Below are 16,603 nucleotides of genomic sequence, written 5' to 3'. Positions count from 1 at the left end.
GGTACATTATAACCAGTGGAGATAGTTTACTTATTAATTTCAGAGAGTAGACATCTTGCATTTTTTGTTCTAAGATAATAAGTCTCTGGGAATATAGGACCTTAGAATTCAAAACTTTAGAGTTCAAGCATGGTTAACTTGGACATAGTAGGTACTTAAGTACCTGAACTAAATTGAGTCAAATTCAGCTTTCTTATTTTCAGATAAGGAAACATTCAGAAAGTTAATTGAATTATTTAAGATGACACAGCTAGTTAGTGACAAAAGTAGAACTTTTTTTGGCCTTGCATACTTTTAAAATTTGATTGCTTATCAGTGTGAGCATTCTATTCTTCTATATAGATCTAAATCATCTCTGCCTTTTCATTCTGTGTGATTCTTCTTCACATTCTCTCATAGATCTTCAGAGAGGATCTATAAAACATATTTGAAGTATTTCTCTTTTTTTTTTACATTTAACATATGATTTATGCAGATTTCATCAGTGATAGCAAAATGCTTAGCACAATTCTTGCGCATAGTAGGCACTGCCTCTCTGAAACTCATTTTTATAGTCATTTATATTGTGTTGGTTCTGATTACTTACATCAGTTCGTGTAAGTTTTCCTGTACTTTACTGAAATTTTCATATTCATTTTTTTTCTGGCATATTCATATTCCATTACATTCATGTACTACAGTTTTTTTCAGCTGTCTCTGAATCAAATGACATTTATTTTGGTTTTGATTCTTTGCTAATACAAAAACTGTTACAATATGTGTTTGGGTGCATATAGGTCTTTGATCTCTTTGGGTCATATAATTGACAATGGTTAAAAGGTATCGACAGTTTAGTAATTCTCTTAGAGTAATTCCAAATTGGTGCTTAGAATGGTTGGACCAATTCACAGCTCCCTGAACAGTGTGCCTGGCTTTTCATAGTTCTTCCAGCAAGAATTATTTTGAACTTTTATCATATTTGCTAATTTGCTAGCAATGAGGTGAAATCTCAGAGTTTTTTTGATTTTTCTTTTTATTACCTGAAGCAGGCTTTTATATGATTGTTAATAATTTATGATTCTTTTGGGAACTATTTGTTTATATCCTTTGACTACTTTTTTAATTAGAGAATGGCTTTTGATCTTATTTGTATCTATTCTTTATATATCTTAGATATTAGGCATTTACATATATTTGATACAGTGATTTATTTTTTCCATTGAACAGTTTCCCTTCTTATTCTACTTGCATTGATTTTGTTCATGAACAAAATTTTGTAATTTCATAATAATTTTGATTACTATTTTATCTTTTGTCATTGGTTAAGAACTATCAACAGAGATATGAAAGGTGTCTGTTCTGGTTCTTATCAAATAAGCAGTTTTTACCCAAGTGATTTATGTTCTAGGGTTTTATCAAATACTGGGTTATTGTTTGATTGAATGTTTGATTCTACATGCCTAAATAGTACTAAATAATTTTGATAATTACTCATAATATAGTTTGAGGTTTGATTTACTAACAATTTTTTGCTCTTGGTATTTTATCTAGTTTTCTAAATTCCATTCCATTTTGATTTTGTTAAAGCCATGGTACCAGTTAGATCTTTAGTGGCAAATCTAGCTAATTAATGTACTTGAATAAGGATATTGTTACAAAGTGATTACCTTTTGCTTAATCCAGGAATACCTAATACCAGTTCCTCTTTTGTATATCTGCAATCGTCAGGATGGTTTTCTTGACATCAAGCCTAAATTTGTCTCTATGCAACTTTTATATGTTGTTCCTAGATTTCTGCTTCGGAATGTAGTAGAGCGAGTTGAGTCCCTCTTTCATATGACAGCTTTTCAAATACTTAAATACAGCATTCATGCTTTCTCTAAGTTTTCTCCTCCTTAAACTTTATGTTCTTGAATTATCTTGGTTGCCTTCCTCTGAATCTCTCCAGCTTCTCAGTGTCCTCCCAGAACTGAACTAGAATTTTCCTGATGTGGTTTGGACATGGTAGAATATAATGAAATCATATAGTACTGAGCTTAATGCCTCACAATACAGCTCAAGGTTCTATTAGCATTTTTGATTGCCAACTCACACAGTGGAATCATAGAGAGCTGTGAGTTTAAAAAAACTGCCAATGGTATGCTACTAAATGTTTAACAATTGGCTCTCCATGTACCTTTAAATTTAATTTGTATTATTAACATTTTCTCCATCACTTTCTCAAGTCTGTTCAATCCACAGGGCAATAAATCAAGTTCTGCAGAGTATGTAGCATTTGTTGACTTCTAAGGTGTAAATGCTCTTACTGAAAATGTAATAATCAGCTCTCAGAGTTGATACAAGCTGGCACACTTCTACAAACTGCTATATATCCATGCTGCATCCACCTTGTATTTGTCAAGTTGACTTGGAAAAAAAATTTCAATTTTTAACTTAAATACCAAAAAAGATCATTTCCAGCATAAGATCATTACACAACAGAATACAAAAGGGGACTATATGAAAGAAACTGTGACTGTCCATTTCACACCATTTGATTTTTTTTAAAGTACATTTAATGTTGTACATATTCCATTCAAAACTGCCCTGTTTCTGTTTGTTTGTTTGTTTGTTTTTTTTTAATGACCCTTTTTCGGGAACATCAGTATTTTTAATGATTCCTCTCTCTACTTTAAAAAATAGAAAGAAAAAAGAATGCATAGTCAAACAAAATGAATCCATTTTCAAACATGTATGTCTCTTTCTACATCCCAAGTCCATCATCTCTCTGTCAGAAGATATGTGTAATGTGCTACGTCATAGAGAATATCATTGGTTATTTCATTGATCAGAATTTTTAAGCTCTTCAAAGCTATTTTTTTTCTTACAGTAGTTTTTCTTGCATAAATTTTTCTCATGATTCTGCTCACTTCACTTTTTTTTTTTGCTTTAATACTACCCAGAAATCTGAAATAATCTTTTGTCTTTTGTTATAGTACAGTAATATTCTTTTACATTAATTTATCACAATTTGGTCAGCCATTCCCCAATTGATGGGAACCCTCTTAGATTCTAGTTCTTGACTCTATTCTCCCTCCTTGACCCTGTTTTAATGCTCCTTTCAAGATCAGGAAGACTGTTTTGCTCACTTCTGATAATCCTTCCTTTCAATAACACCCTCATCCCTGATTGTTTCCCAGTTGAGTTTGATGTGTTTCTATACCAAACTCTTTGTGTGTGTTTGATCCTCCTTTTTCCTTTTCAGATAAGAATGGAGTTAAATTTGATGCCGGCTTTCCCCACCCCTTCCTCCATGTTTGTATACTTATCTACCTCATTTATGAGAAATAGCTAGTTACACTACTTCTTTCCTTCTTTATAATTTAATGTATTCTTTTTACTCTTTTCTCTTTCCCCCTTAAAATTTTTTTTACAAGCATTTATTTCTCACTTCCCTTATTAAACATTTTTTTAAAAAGGAAAACCCTTATAATAAATATGCATTACCTAGAAAAACAAATTCCTATATTGGTCTTGTTCTGCATTTTCTCTGTCACATTTGTTTCATCTTTGGTTCTAAGGAGTCATGGTTTGTCATTGCGTTGATCAGAGCTCTCAAGTTTTTCAAAGTTGTTTTTCTGGTATGATTTCCTGTGTCTCAGTTCAGCCAAATGTAAATAAGAATAGAAGATAGTGACAGTGAATTCAGAGTTGGAGTTTGACTAGGAATGAATGTTGATAAAGAACAAAAGAGCAAGGGTTTTGGCATTAAAGGATAGTGTAAGTTGGAACAGTGATAGGATTGAAATTAGGAAGGGAAGAAAGTAGATTTAGGGCAAGAGTACTGAGGGATAGAGGCATTGGAGGTCCTGATACTAATGAAGAATAGGTTTTGGAAGGGAATATGGGTCTAGTAAGAGTCCAGATCCTTTGAACACCAGCCTAAGTTCTGAGAGTTTCTTTACCATGTTGGTCACAAGGTTTTTCAACCATAGTAACTCTCAAGGACCAAATGATTTTTTTAGTGGTATAGTAGTATTTATAATTGTTATATTGATTCATCCCCTCCCCCCCTTTTGTGAACCAAGTTATTATCTAAAATTTCTTTTTTCCCAAAGAAATTTTTTATCAATTTAGATTTTTTGTTTTTATCTTTGCTTATTATATTTTCTTTAAAAAATTTTTCCTTTCTATCTTTTCTTTTTAACATTATTTTATTTGGTCATTTCCAAACATTATTCACTGGAAACAAAGATCATTTTCTTCCCCTCCCATCCCCCTTCCCTCTCCTGTAGCCGACACACGATTCCACTGGTTATCACATGTATTCCTGTTTCTAACTCATTTCCATGTTGTTGGTATTTGCATTAGAGTGTTCATTTAGAGTCTCTCCTCAGTCATATCCCCTCCACCCCTATAGTCAGGCAGTTGCTTTTCCTCGTTGTTTTTACTCCCATAGTTTATCCTCTGCTTGTGGATAGTATTTTTTAGATCCCTGCAGATTGTTCAGGGACATTGCATTGATACCAATGGAGAAGTCCACTACCTTCGATTGTACCACAGTGTATCAGTCTCTGTGTATAATGATTTCCTGGTTCTGCTCCTTCTATCTTTTCTTAATGAAATTATTTACAATGTAAATTTTCTCCCAGTGATTAATTTGGCTGCATCCCGGAAGTTGTTGTTTGTTGTTTTGTTGTCCCTTTATTGAAATTTTCTTTAATATTTATCTATCATTTCTATAATCTATTTGATCCTTGTTCTTTATAATTATATAATTTCTATGTAAGTTTGTATCTTTTCTTCAAGAATAGATTATAATTTTTATTGTATCGTGTTCAATAAATGATGTGTTTACTATTTATGCTCTTCATCATTTCTTTTATGAGGTTTTAATATCCTAATGCATGGGGTCAGTTTTTGTAAAGACGCTATTTTATATTCTCAATCTGACCCCAGAAATCAATATCTAATTTTTCTTAAATTCTATTCAGATCTTTGACTTTTATATTTTTATTTATTTATTTTAAAGATTTATTTAGTTCTGAAATGGAAAATCATAGTCATTGAAAATCACAACTATTAGAGTTTAGCTTTTTTTTCTACCTGTAATTTGATTAGATTTTCTATCCAGTACTTAATTCTTTACTGTTCTTCACTATTTACATCATGGTCCCCTTGGCTGCCTGATGAGCCCCTTTTCAATAATATTTTTAAATATATAAAATAAATAGGATTATAAAGGAAACCGATTATTATATTGAAATGAAGTAACTTTTTCCCATCCAAGTTTATAGGCCTCCTGAATCTATCCATGGATTCCCCCCTCTGTGTCTGTGAACTTCAGGTTAAGAACCCTTAACTTTTCATTTACAAAAATTTCAAAAGTTCGGATATTATTTCATTATCTATGGTGCCTTTAAATAAAATGTAGTTTAGCTCTGTGTGTGTGTGTGTGTTTGATGTTGCCTTGTCTTGGTCATGATTGCTATTTCTTTGCTTTTTAATTTGCCTGAAACATGCTTGATAAAAGTGTATTCCTATCTCGTATCTTGTGTGCTTTTTTTGTAAACAACATAGTAGTGAAGAAAATTAATGAAAAGAAAAAGCAAAGAAAGACTTCTTAGAAAAAGGCACAGAAAAAAACAAATCCAAATAAGTATAAGAAATTTGAGGGAAGGATAGAAAGAGATTTTTAATTAATTGAGAAGGAAAAGACAAAAGACAAAAAAGAAGAAATATAAGTAAAGGAAAAAGTAATTTAATTAAAATCTCCTAACTAGAAAATGGATAGTCAAGGTGGAGAAAGTAGTACTATGCTACTACACTGTGGTAGAGGAATTGCATTAAAATAATTTAAGCAAAAATAATTGCAGAGAATGACAAGGAAGGGGGGGGGTAAGACCAAAAAACACCAAATAAACAGTTTGAGGAAAACATAAAGCTAACCTTGATCACTTCAGATGTAAATGGATTAAGCAATCCAATAAAATAAAAGGTTGTAGTGGAATGGATACAAAAATAAAAGCTAATAATCTGTTGCTTACTAGAAACACTTCTAAAAAAAGCAAAGACCCACAGAGAATCAAAACAGAAGCTGAAAAAAAAATTTACCCATGCTTTAGACAATTCCAGAAAAATAGGAATTGCATTTATATTATCAAATGAATGAAAAGTAAAAATTCACAATATATCAATAGACATAAAGAAATTTTGTTATCCTTAGAGAAACCTTATATAGTGAACCAATAACAATATAATGTACTAATGTACTAAATGCCTTAGCATTATCCATTTATAAAGGAAATTGAATTATATAATAACACTATAGTAGAAGCAGCTTTTAATGTTCCTCTCTTTGAGCTGGACAATTTAACCAAAAGAAAAATAAAAGGAAAACTATAGAACTGAAAAACTGTTGGAGAATTTAGAACTAAAAGATTTATTGTGTGTCTAATGAATGGGAGCATTAAAATATATACATGTTTCTTAGCACTGTGTGACATCTTTGAAAAAATCAACTCTGCCACAGAGATTATAAATGTATGTAAAAAGCAAAAGTATCGAACATATGTTTTAGAGACCATAACACAGTAAAAATAATGACTCTGGTGCATAAGCAAAAAGTACAGACTTAGAGGCTTAATGGCATTTTGAACAATGAGTCAAAAATAAATTATAAAAATGACTAATAACTGTGAAGGACAATAATTAATATCAAGACCCAGATCACTGATTTTTCCTCTTTCACTCATTATTTCTCTTTTTCATAAGATGGTGGGGTGGGGTGCTTTATGACCTGCCTATTAGACTGGTTTGTTTCACTTCTTTCCCATTTCCCAGTTTTCTTCCCTATCTTTTCACCTCCTGTGTAATATATTTGTACACCAAACCATATTTTCATTATCCTTTTCCGTTTTCAGCTAAGAGAATCCCATTTCCCCCACCTCCTTCTCTATGTTTTCATACTTTTATTCTGATTAGTCTCAATGATGAGAAATAGTAAATGCCCCCACTCCCACTACATAACACTTGTATGTTTCTTGCCTAATGTATTCCTTTTCCCCTTCATTTTTCTTTCTTTTTAAAGAACAGAAAAAAGCTATCCCAAGCTCTGTTGTCTTTCTTTATAACCATAACTGTTGATTTCTGAAGAGACATTTGTATTCTTTCTAATTTAGATATGTAAGCTTTTTTTAAAAATACATATGTTCTTATTTAATAATCATCATTTAGCCTCTTAGTTGCTTAACACCAGAAGGACCAACTCAAGAATATTTCAAAGGATCAGGCTGCTTCAACACAGTGCTCTCTTTTTTTTTCATAAGGCAAAGAAAAGAGTGATAGTAGGATGAAAATTTTTATTTCAAAATAAAAAAAAATTTGCATCAATTGACACATCTATTCCTTCTGCTGCTAAGTGTATTTACCTTTCAAGCTTTCCATTGCTTTTATTATTTGCATTTCATTGGTTTTACTTGAATTATCTGAAAATTATTTGAATTACTTAAAAATCCACTTATTTTTTCCCCTATAGAATTACATTCAGTTTTTCAGATATACTATTTTTGATTATAAGTCTTTTGATATGGGGCAGACTCTTGTTTTCAAAGTAGTCCTCTGCTTTTTAGTAACTAGAACATAGTCTTCTGCACTCCTGACTGCATCTCCTTTTCCCCTCTTTGTTCATAGTATTTTTTTTCTTTAACTTGGAAACTCTAGATCTATTCTATGACATTCCCAGTTTTCAATTTGGAGTTTTGTGGTGTTTTTTTAATCTACAGTGATCAAATTGTTCTTTTTTCCCCTAAGATTGTTGGTGTGGCAAATGCATTCTTTTTTTCTGAGACTGTTCTTATACTTATTAGGGAAGTTTCTCTCTTCTGGGTAGGTTATATTATTTCTCTGGAAGAAAAGTATACTTGTTTTTTAGGCACAAGTTTGCCAGAAACAATTTTATTTAATATCTTTATGATATCCTAGCATTTCTAGCATAGAGTTGGCCAAACCAGCATAGTCTGTTCCTTCCAATGCCTTCAATTGTGATCTCTCCCATGATGATCTGAGGTAACATTTTTAAGAATCTTGAATTAAAGGTAGGAATAGGGTAAAATATAGTTTGGGGTTTGACATTCCAGGATAATAATCACTTCTTTATTTATTAGTCTATTCTTCTTTTCTGCTGAGTAATCAGAAAGACCTCTTTCCTTTGATCAATAAATCCTTTCTGAATTGAGAAGGGGGCACTACTTCTAGGTGAGTGATCACTTAATTTAGTGATGGTAAACCTATGGCACAGGTGCCAGAGATGGCATACAGAGCACTCTCTGAGCACCCATCCACCCTTCCTCCCTCCCTCTCCCCTGCCCCAGAATTCATTACTAGAAAGGCAGAGGGACTTGGGTAGAGCTGCTCCCTTCCTCTGTCTGCACTCACTGAGTATATTCCTCACTTCACCTATGCTTCTGCCCAGCAGCTCATTGGGAATGCTTTATCCCTCCCCTGTGTGTGTGGGGGGTGGGGGGTGGGGTGGGGGGATGGCCTGATATTGGGGGGGAAGGCACAGCACTCAATCTGAGGGTGGGGACAGGCTCCAGCACTCTATCTCTAAAAGGTTCCCCATGTAAGGGAGAAGAAATGTAAGGGGTTAATATAAAAGGTTGGACTAGATTATTTAAGAGTAGGGTCGCCAGGAATTTTAATCAATTCCAAAATGCTTTTTTTTTTTAGCAATTTATTTATAAAATGTAGAAAGAGTGAAAGTAAGAAAATCCAAGAGGTAGAATATCTAACCTACACACTAAGTATTTTGCTCCAACCCCTGGCTCAGCCCAGGCAGGGCTAATTAGTCCTCAGCCTGAGGGGCCTCAGTTTTGCGCCTAGGACCTGGGGATGCTGGGAGCCTCTCTGAAGAGGGTAGGCCTCTCCTGAGTCTAGACCCTTCAGAAAATCCAGAAAAGGAGTCTGCCTTTTTTCACTTACCTCACATGGTAGTTCGGAGGAAATAGAAGCAGTCCAAGGTCCTCAGTCAGAGCTCCTTCAAGGTCAAATCGAAGATGAAAGATCCCCTCACAGGAAGTTCTTGACATTTTTAAAGACCATTCCTTTTCGTCACTTCCTGTGACTTCCTTCCATTTTACATGTACCAATTACAGCTAAGTTTTGCTTAGGACTTCCCAGGGGGCAGTCAGTCGATTCTGATTTGGCTCCTACTGTCACACACGTGGGACACAGACCTCCCCCACTCAAGTGTAAGTGGGGTATATACGCTTCTGGTGATTAAATGATTAAATCAAAAAATGGGTAAGGGAGAGTTAATTTAATCTTCACACCCATCACTAGCTTACTCACTTCAGGAGACAGGGAAGACCAGAGTCCTACCCAGAGAAACTATAATTATGTTTACACATAGTTTGATTTCCATTCTTATTCTGTTTCCTTAAGAAAGACCTTTTTTCCTTGTGCTTCCAGGCAGCTAGCTGTTGCATAGGAGGTAGAAAATAGCCTGGACTTAAGAAAACCAGAGTTCAGATCTGGCCTCAGACACTTATTAGCTATATTATACTGCTCGAGTCATTTAATCTGTTTGCCTCAGTTTCCTCCTCTGTAAAATGGAGATAATAATAGCACCTACCTCCCAAGATTGTTGAGAGGGTCAAATGAGAGTACTTAGTACAATGCCTGGCACATAATATGCTATATAAATGCTTATTTCTTCTCATTTCCTTGATCTAACCCACCTAAGGAGATAAGCCCAGAAAGGGTCTTTAGACCAGATAAATATTTCTTAATGTTTTTGGAGAAACTAAAAAGTAGATTAACACATGTTGCCCTTGTAACTGACTTGCTGTTATATATGCTAGTTAGGGCAGATGGTACACTAGTAAGATACTGTTGTCAGTGAATGCAATCAAACTTTATGTAGATTACTTAACAATATAAGTATCAACCCCTGTCTAAAAGAACAAACCACCAGTTGGATTCCTAAAGATCCTAAAGAGACACAGTAAGTGTCTCTTACCAGTCCTCAAGACAAGATTTCCTCTGTCCAGCCAGAGGCTATGCACATCTCTCTCTGAGATGGCGAGGTCTGTCAATCACTACTGCTTCTTGAGTGAACATAGATATTCATTTTTCCAAATTCAGAGAGCAAGGAGTCTGTCCTAGTTATGACCAAGGAGCAGGCTGTTATCTGGACATTTAGTAGATTTTTTTGGTTCTGGCTAACAACCAGACCTATATGTCTGCCTTGTGTCACTTTAAAACTACCACTAAGAGTTTAGCTTCTTGAAGAAAAACAACTAATCTGACAAATATTAGTCACAGAATGGAGGCCTAAAACGAAGTTTCTCAGCTTAAGTTAATTTAACTTTCTTATTTCTATTACAGAGTTTTCCTCTATTCTTCTCTCTGACACAGTTCTGGATTGAAATTTTGTGCAAGTGTCAATCCTTTCCAGAACCTTTCCTCTCTAGTCTGGTTACTGTGCCACAAGTCTAGATAAAGTGGCTAGAACCAGGCCTTGTCCTGTGCTGTAGTCTCTGGCTTCTTCTGTTTGTTTCTTTGTTTTATTGGTTCAAGGCAGATACAAGATCTCAGCCTTAGTCCTATCTCTGTCTTCTTGGGCAATCTTAATCAGAAATTCCATCCCCTTCTGTAGTTGTGACAGACTCCCAACCTGATGTGGAGTCCTATAGTGGTCTGAAACCTCTTGGAAAGCCCCTTGATGTCATTACTCAGGCCCCGTGCAGTGTCTTCCTGGCCAAGTAAATATCTGAGGCTCCCCAAAGAGTGCTAAGTTATGGTTTTGGGAGGGCACAAGGCATGAATACACTTTCTGATAGGTTGTGTTGGAGATCCTGCAGGCTGTCGTCTCTTTACCAGTGACTCAGTGAATGAATGTGTGAATGAAGCATATAGTAAATGCTTACTTTGTGAAAAGCACTGGGGATACAAATAAAATAAAAGTCCTTGCTTCTAAATGGATTCTCTCCTAATGAGGGGGTTAATATTCAGGTTTGCAACTTGCAGGTGTCGGTTGCACTTCAGATAGAAAAATCCTGTGATCCTTAGGGTGTAGTGACAAGACAGATGTTAGTGCTTCTTCTTTACTGTTAGCCACACTGATAAAATCATATCAATTTCTTATGTTAATAAACCATTTGACAGTGCTATGGGCTCAGTGGCAAGAACTTTCTTTTTTGGGTTGTTAGTAGCTGTGGCTGCAGCTCCTGCAGGAACAGTTGCGAGACTTCATCTCCACGGGACATGCTTCTCAGGATGAACTCTGAAGGTGCTGGGCTAGAAGCATGGCTAATTTTCCAAAGCTTTTGATTAGTCTGGCTTCACACCCCTGTTCCATTGCAACACTGCTTAGAGCTTTATAAGGCTTTGGGCTATCTTCTTGTGCAGTTCTGGACTGAATGAAGAATCTTAATGGTTAGTTCCCTTTGATTTTATTGATAATTTTTTCTCTGGTTCCCCTTTATATCTTTGCTGCAGTGTTTTTTTTGGGGGACTTGGGCTGACTGGAAATTTTCATGTTTCCATTTTAACTAGACATATTGATGATTTTGTCTTTAACTTCTTAACTGTTACTTCCTAATGACCTTCCCTCTCCATCCCAAATAAAATGCTTTCTCATTTCAAACGAGTATAATTAAGCAAAATGAACTGACACATTGGCTATGACTGATAACATGTTTTACCACTAGTACTCTGGAGTCAGTGTTTGATCATTGCATTGATTAGAGTTCTGATGTCTTTTTTTAAATTGTTAATTTTTTCATGAACCAAAATAACATTTTTCTCTACTCACCCCACTACCCCAAACATTGAAAAGAAAAGAAAACTCTTGCAATGAATATACATGGTCAAGCAAAACAAATTGTCAGATTGGTCATAAATGTGTGTGTGTGTGTGTGTGTGTGTGTGTGTGTGTGTGTGTGTGTGTGTGTGTCTATATATATCTTCATTCTGTTTCTAATAGCATTCTGTACTAACTATTCCTGTAAGGAGGTAGGTAGTATGTCTCATCATCCATCTTTTGGAATCATGGTTCGTATCTTGAAATTGGCCCATTAGTACCATTGACATATCGTAATTATTCAGCCATTCCCAATTGATAGGTACTCCTTTAGTTTCTAGTTCTTTTCCCTCCCACACGATATTTGTACATAAGTCTTTTTCCTCTTTCTTTGATCTCTTTGGATATAGACCTAATAATAGTGGTATTGCCAAGTCAAAGTGTTTTTAGTAACTTTTGGGGTGTGGTTCCCAGAATGCCTGGACCAATTCATAGCTCCTCTGACTTTGCATTAATTTGCCTGTTTTTTTTTTTTTTATGATCCTTTCTATGTTGTCATTTTCTTTTTTCTTGTCATCTTTGCTATAAGAGTTAAGATTGGTTTTGGTCAAATTAAGAGTTATAAAAGGTTGTTGTGGTTGCCCTTTATAAGAATTAACTCAAGTCAAAAGGTTGTTTAGTAGCTTTAGTAGCTTTATTACAGCGAGATAGAGATAGTAAAGGGGGAAATATAGGAAGGAGGTAGAAGATATTGCCTAGCTAAATTAACTAAGTCTGGATCCAAGTGCCTCACCGAAGAGAGTGTCCCACTAAAGACAGAAGAGCCGAAAGGCCAGTGTCTCCGACCAGGGTCTCCTCCACCCAAGTGAGTCACTGAAGCTGAACCCCTCAAGCCACCAATGCAGAATCTCAAATGCAGAAATCCTCCAATGCAGAAGTGCCATTCAAGAGGAATCCCTCTTTCAGCAAGAGGCACCAAGGCAGCAGAAATCCAATGCAGACACCAACACAGAAGTCCTCCCTCAGCAAGAGCCATCAAGGTGGCAGAATGAATCAAAATGCCTTCTGCTGGCTTTTATAAGCAGTTTTTTTTCACATCACTTCCTTTCTCTCTGGTTTCTAGTTCTTTCACTGTGGGCTGGTCTATCACGTTTCAGAAACCAATCATAGTTTCCCAAGTTGCCTAGCACTGCCTGGGGGTGGGGGTGGGGTGGGGACAGTGCTTGTGGTCTTTTAGGACTAAGTGTTAATGACTAAGTAAGTATGAAAGGCAAGGGCCTCCAAGTTCTTGATTAAGTTAAAATAAACAAAACGTTTAATTTCTCTTTCTCACTGCCAAACTTATAAGTTCCTGGTAGAATTTCCTGGTTGCTTTAATTTTCACTTCTATAGTTAGTGATTAGGAGCATTTTTTTTTAATGACTTCTGATAGCTTGAATTTTTTTCTTTGAAAACTTTCTTTTCATATCTTTTGACTATCAATTAGGGAATATTTCTGATTTTTAGAAGAATTTCTATATTTTATATATGTGTGTATATATATAAAATATAGAAATTTATATATTTTATTGAATCCGTTCCATACATATCTTGATGAGATCCTTATTGTACAAACTCATTGCAAAGATTTTTTCTCCCCATGTTACTGATTTCCCTTATAATTTGACTGCATAGGTTTGTTTGTGCAAAAACTTTTTAATTTTATGTAACCAAAATTGTCCATTTATTTTTTTGTGGTCTCCTGTACCCCTTTTTTTGGTCATGAATTATTTCCATAACCTTCTATCTGAAGGGTAATTTCATTCTTATTCCTGTAATTTGTCTATGATGTCACCCTCTCTGTGTAACCCATGCATCTCTTTGGAGCTAATCTTGATATATGGTATAGGATGTTGATTTATACCTAATTTCTGTCAGACTGCTTGCCAGTTTTTTAGCACTTTTTGTTTAATAGTGAGTTCTTACTCCAGTAACTCCAGTCTTTATTTATAACACCCTGCTACAATCATTAACTATTTTAAGTTTAGAGGGTAATAGAATGGCCTCTAAAGACCATATTGTGTTCCCCCTTAGGGAATTTATTTAGACAGAAAATTATGAGTTCAGTAATAATCACTCTCAGTCCTCCAGTTAGGAAAAGTAATAACATTTAGATAGGGGGTAGGCTCTCTAACTTTACATTTATATCTCTAGAGTTTACTGTTGCCCTTGTGTTTAAGACAGGATTCAGTTTACTAAAAACATTTGAATAACAACCATTTAATATTAGTGTCTGTGAATAGACAGGTAATAAGAGAAAGAACCAACCTGAGATCTTCTCTTCAGAGATACTTGTAGAACTGATGACCTTCTTTGATAGCTCCTTTTGTGCTTGTTTTGGCAGCACATATACTAAAACTGATACTTCCTTTCCCTGGCACGGTTCATTTCTAACTTTGTCTTCTTAGGGAGGAGAAGCTAAGTGGTGCAATTGAAAGAATGCAAGGCCTCAAGTCAGGAAGACACATCTTCCTGAGTTCAAATCTGGCCTCAGACATTATCTTTATGACTCTGGGCAAGTCACTTAACTTGATTTGCCTCAGTTTCTTCTTCTGTAAGATGAGTAGAGAAGGAAATAACACACCATTCCAGTGTTCTTCCAGGAAAACTCCAAATGTGGTCAAAAGAGTTAGACACGACTAAAATGATGAAACTCTTTAGGTATGTGATGGAATGCCACAATTTCTCCATTTTCATCCTCCCTGCAGCCTTTACTCTTTCTACCTCTCTATGTTTTCTCAGGTCTTCATTCTTGCTCTGGTCTGCTTTCCTCACTTTCCAATCTTGACCCCATAATCTACCAGTTTAATTCAGTAATGGTCTTTATCCTTGAGTCTCTCGGAATATTCCCATCCTTCTCTGCTATTACCCATATATTGCTGAATGCCAAAGAAATTATACAGCTGTGCTTATTGAGTTCTTTATAAATTTATACTTTTATCTCAACTAGTCCTTCCCTGTTTACACACCATTTTTGGTTCACATCTATTAACTTTGGTTTCCTTTAAATACTTTACAAATATAAACTGGTAATAAATACTAAATCATTTGTTATTCCTAATTATTATTCATATATGCCCATAAACTTTATTTACATAACCAAGCATTACAAAAGATTCTGTAGTAAAAGCACTAAAAAACTGTTCAGAAAAACCAGGGCCTGGTCTCTTTTCTTAAAGAAATACAATTTTAGGGCCTAGAAAAGTTGGAAAATATTAGATGGTTCATATTTTTTGCCTTCTGAATTTTTTATTATGCATCCATATTTTCTTGGCCAGGTGTGCTTCTTCCTTATCTGCAGGGGGCCCACCTGTGAAGAAGAAAATGCCTGACTCTTTGTTGAGGTTTGTCCTTTTGGGCTTTGCTCATTAGGTGTCTTTCTCATGGAAAGAAAAAAAACCTGATAGTAAGGAACAGTGCCATCTGGTAGCTTCAGATGGGAAGTGCAGTAGGTCCTCTAATATGCAGGCATATAGGATTGATTACATTTAAAGGAGAATACAATTATGAAGAAAGATTTTAAAGTTTGTATTGATTTCCAAGGATTTTTAGCTTCCTATTCCCAAATTATTAAATGCATGGTAACAAATACTTGATTTAACTTGTTCTTTATTCAGGAGTAAGGGAGCTGTTGGTCCAGATTCTGAAGTTAAAAGTGAGGATGTCTGCAGGTCCATATAGTGTTATGGAAAGAGACAATTGTTTCTGTTTTCATTCTCAGTATTCCTTTTTCATGCACATAAACTTTGAATTGTACTCAGGTCTTTTTAGATAGACTATAGTGAATAAAATTCTCTTGAAGACTTAAAAGTACATTTGCTCAGACATTTGGTGACCAGAACACTATTCAGATTGTTTTGTGTAAACCTTAAAATTTCACAGACTTATGAATGTTAAAAATTTTACTCCACATTGAGGAATCCTCCAATTCCCTACTTGAAATAATTCCCTACCAGATAGTGAGAACTCTACTTGAATGTGAAAACTCCTTGCTATGGGAGTATCCCTACTCCACCCCTACTTAAGACTGCCTAAACAATGAAAGTACTTGAAAACCATACTTATAAAGGAAAGGAGTTCTTTGAGCCATGGCTGTTTTTGAAATTGATACAATGGGATGCTAGGTGCCTATAAAGGTGGGGCAACTTGTAAACTACTTAGACCTAAAAGGTGAAAACTTACTCAGAGGTTTTCTCTTAATGAAATTAGTTGACACAGCAGCATTTTTTTTCTGACTTACTAAAGAGATTAATCTACTCAGCTGTGAATTCAAAATGGGCTGTCTTTTGGAAAATATTTACAGTGATTGGTAGATGGAAGAACTTAGGGGAGGTGACATAGGAGATTTTGCCCTTAAAAATAAGAGCTCAAAGAAGAGCTGGGGTCATTCTGAAACATTCAGATTGAAGAGGTCATTCTGAAACATTCAGATTGAGGAGTACTCATTCTGAAAAATTCAGATTGAGGAAGGACTGATTCTGAAACATTCAGATGGAGGAGGGAGCTAGTGAAAGCAGCTGAGATGATGCTGGCCTGGTGTCACTAGAATCCTTGCTTAGACAGACCTTGTGGTGAGTGTTAAAAGACTGACTGAATGATCTCTCTCTCTTAAGACTCAGGTCTAGGCCATGTTGGCTTAAGGCCCTTCATACTTATTTCCTTTTTCTCTCTTTCTCTCTTTTCTTTAATTCCACATTTGTATTTAATTAAAATCTCTATAAAACCCAGTTGACTTGGGTATTTGAATAATTGGGAATATTTCCCTGGTGACCACCTTATATATATTTGATTTAAAAACCA

General features: G+C 35.1%; 1 protein-coding gene across 1 annotated transcript in view; it reads left to right on the top strand.

The window, feature by feature from the left end:
• Positions 1–16,603, top strand: part of TRAP1 (TNF receptor associated protein 1) — a 64,116-nt gene that overhangs the window by 14,392 nt on the left and 33,121 nt on the right. The gene's annotated exons all lie outside the window — the stretch shown is intronic.

This window comes from Monodelphis domestica, chromosome 7 (assembly GCF_027887165.1).
Source record: "Monodelphis domestica isolate mMonDom1 chromosome 7, mMonDom1.pri, whole genome shotgun sequence".
NCBI classification, from domain to species: Eukaryota; Metazoa; Chordata; class Mammalia; order Didelphimorphia; family Didelphidae; genus Monodelphis; species Monodelphis domestica.
The sequence above is the reverse complement of the archived record's forward strand: the minus strand, read 5'-3'. Positions and strand labels throughout refer to the sequence as shown.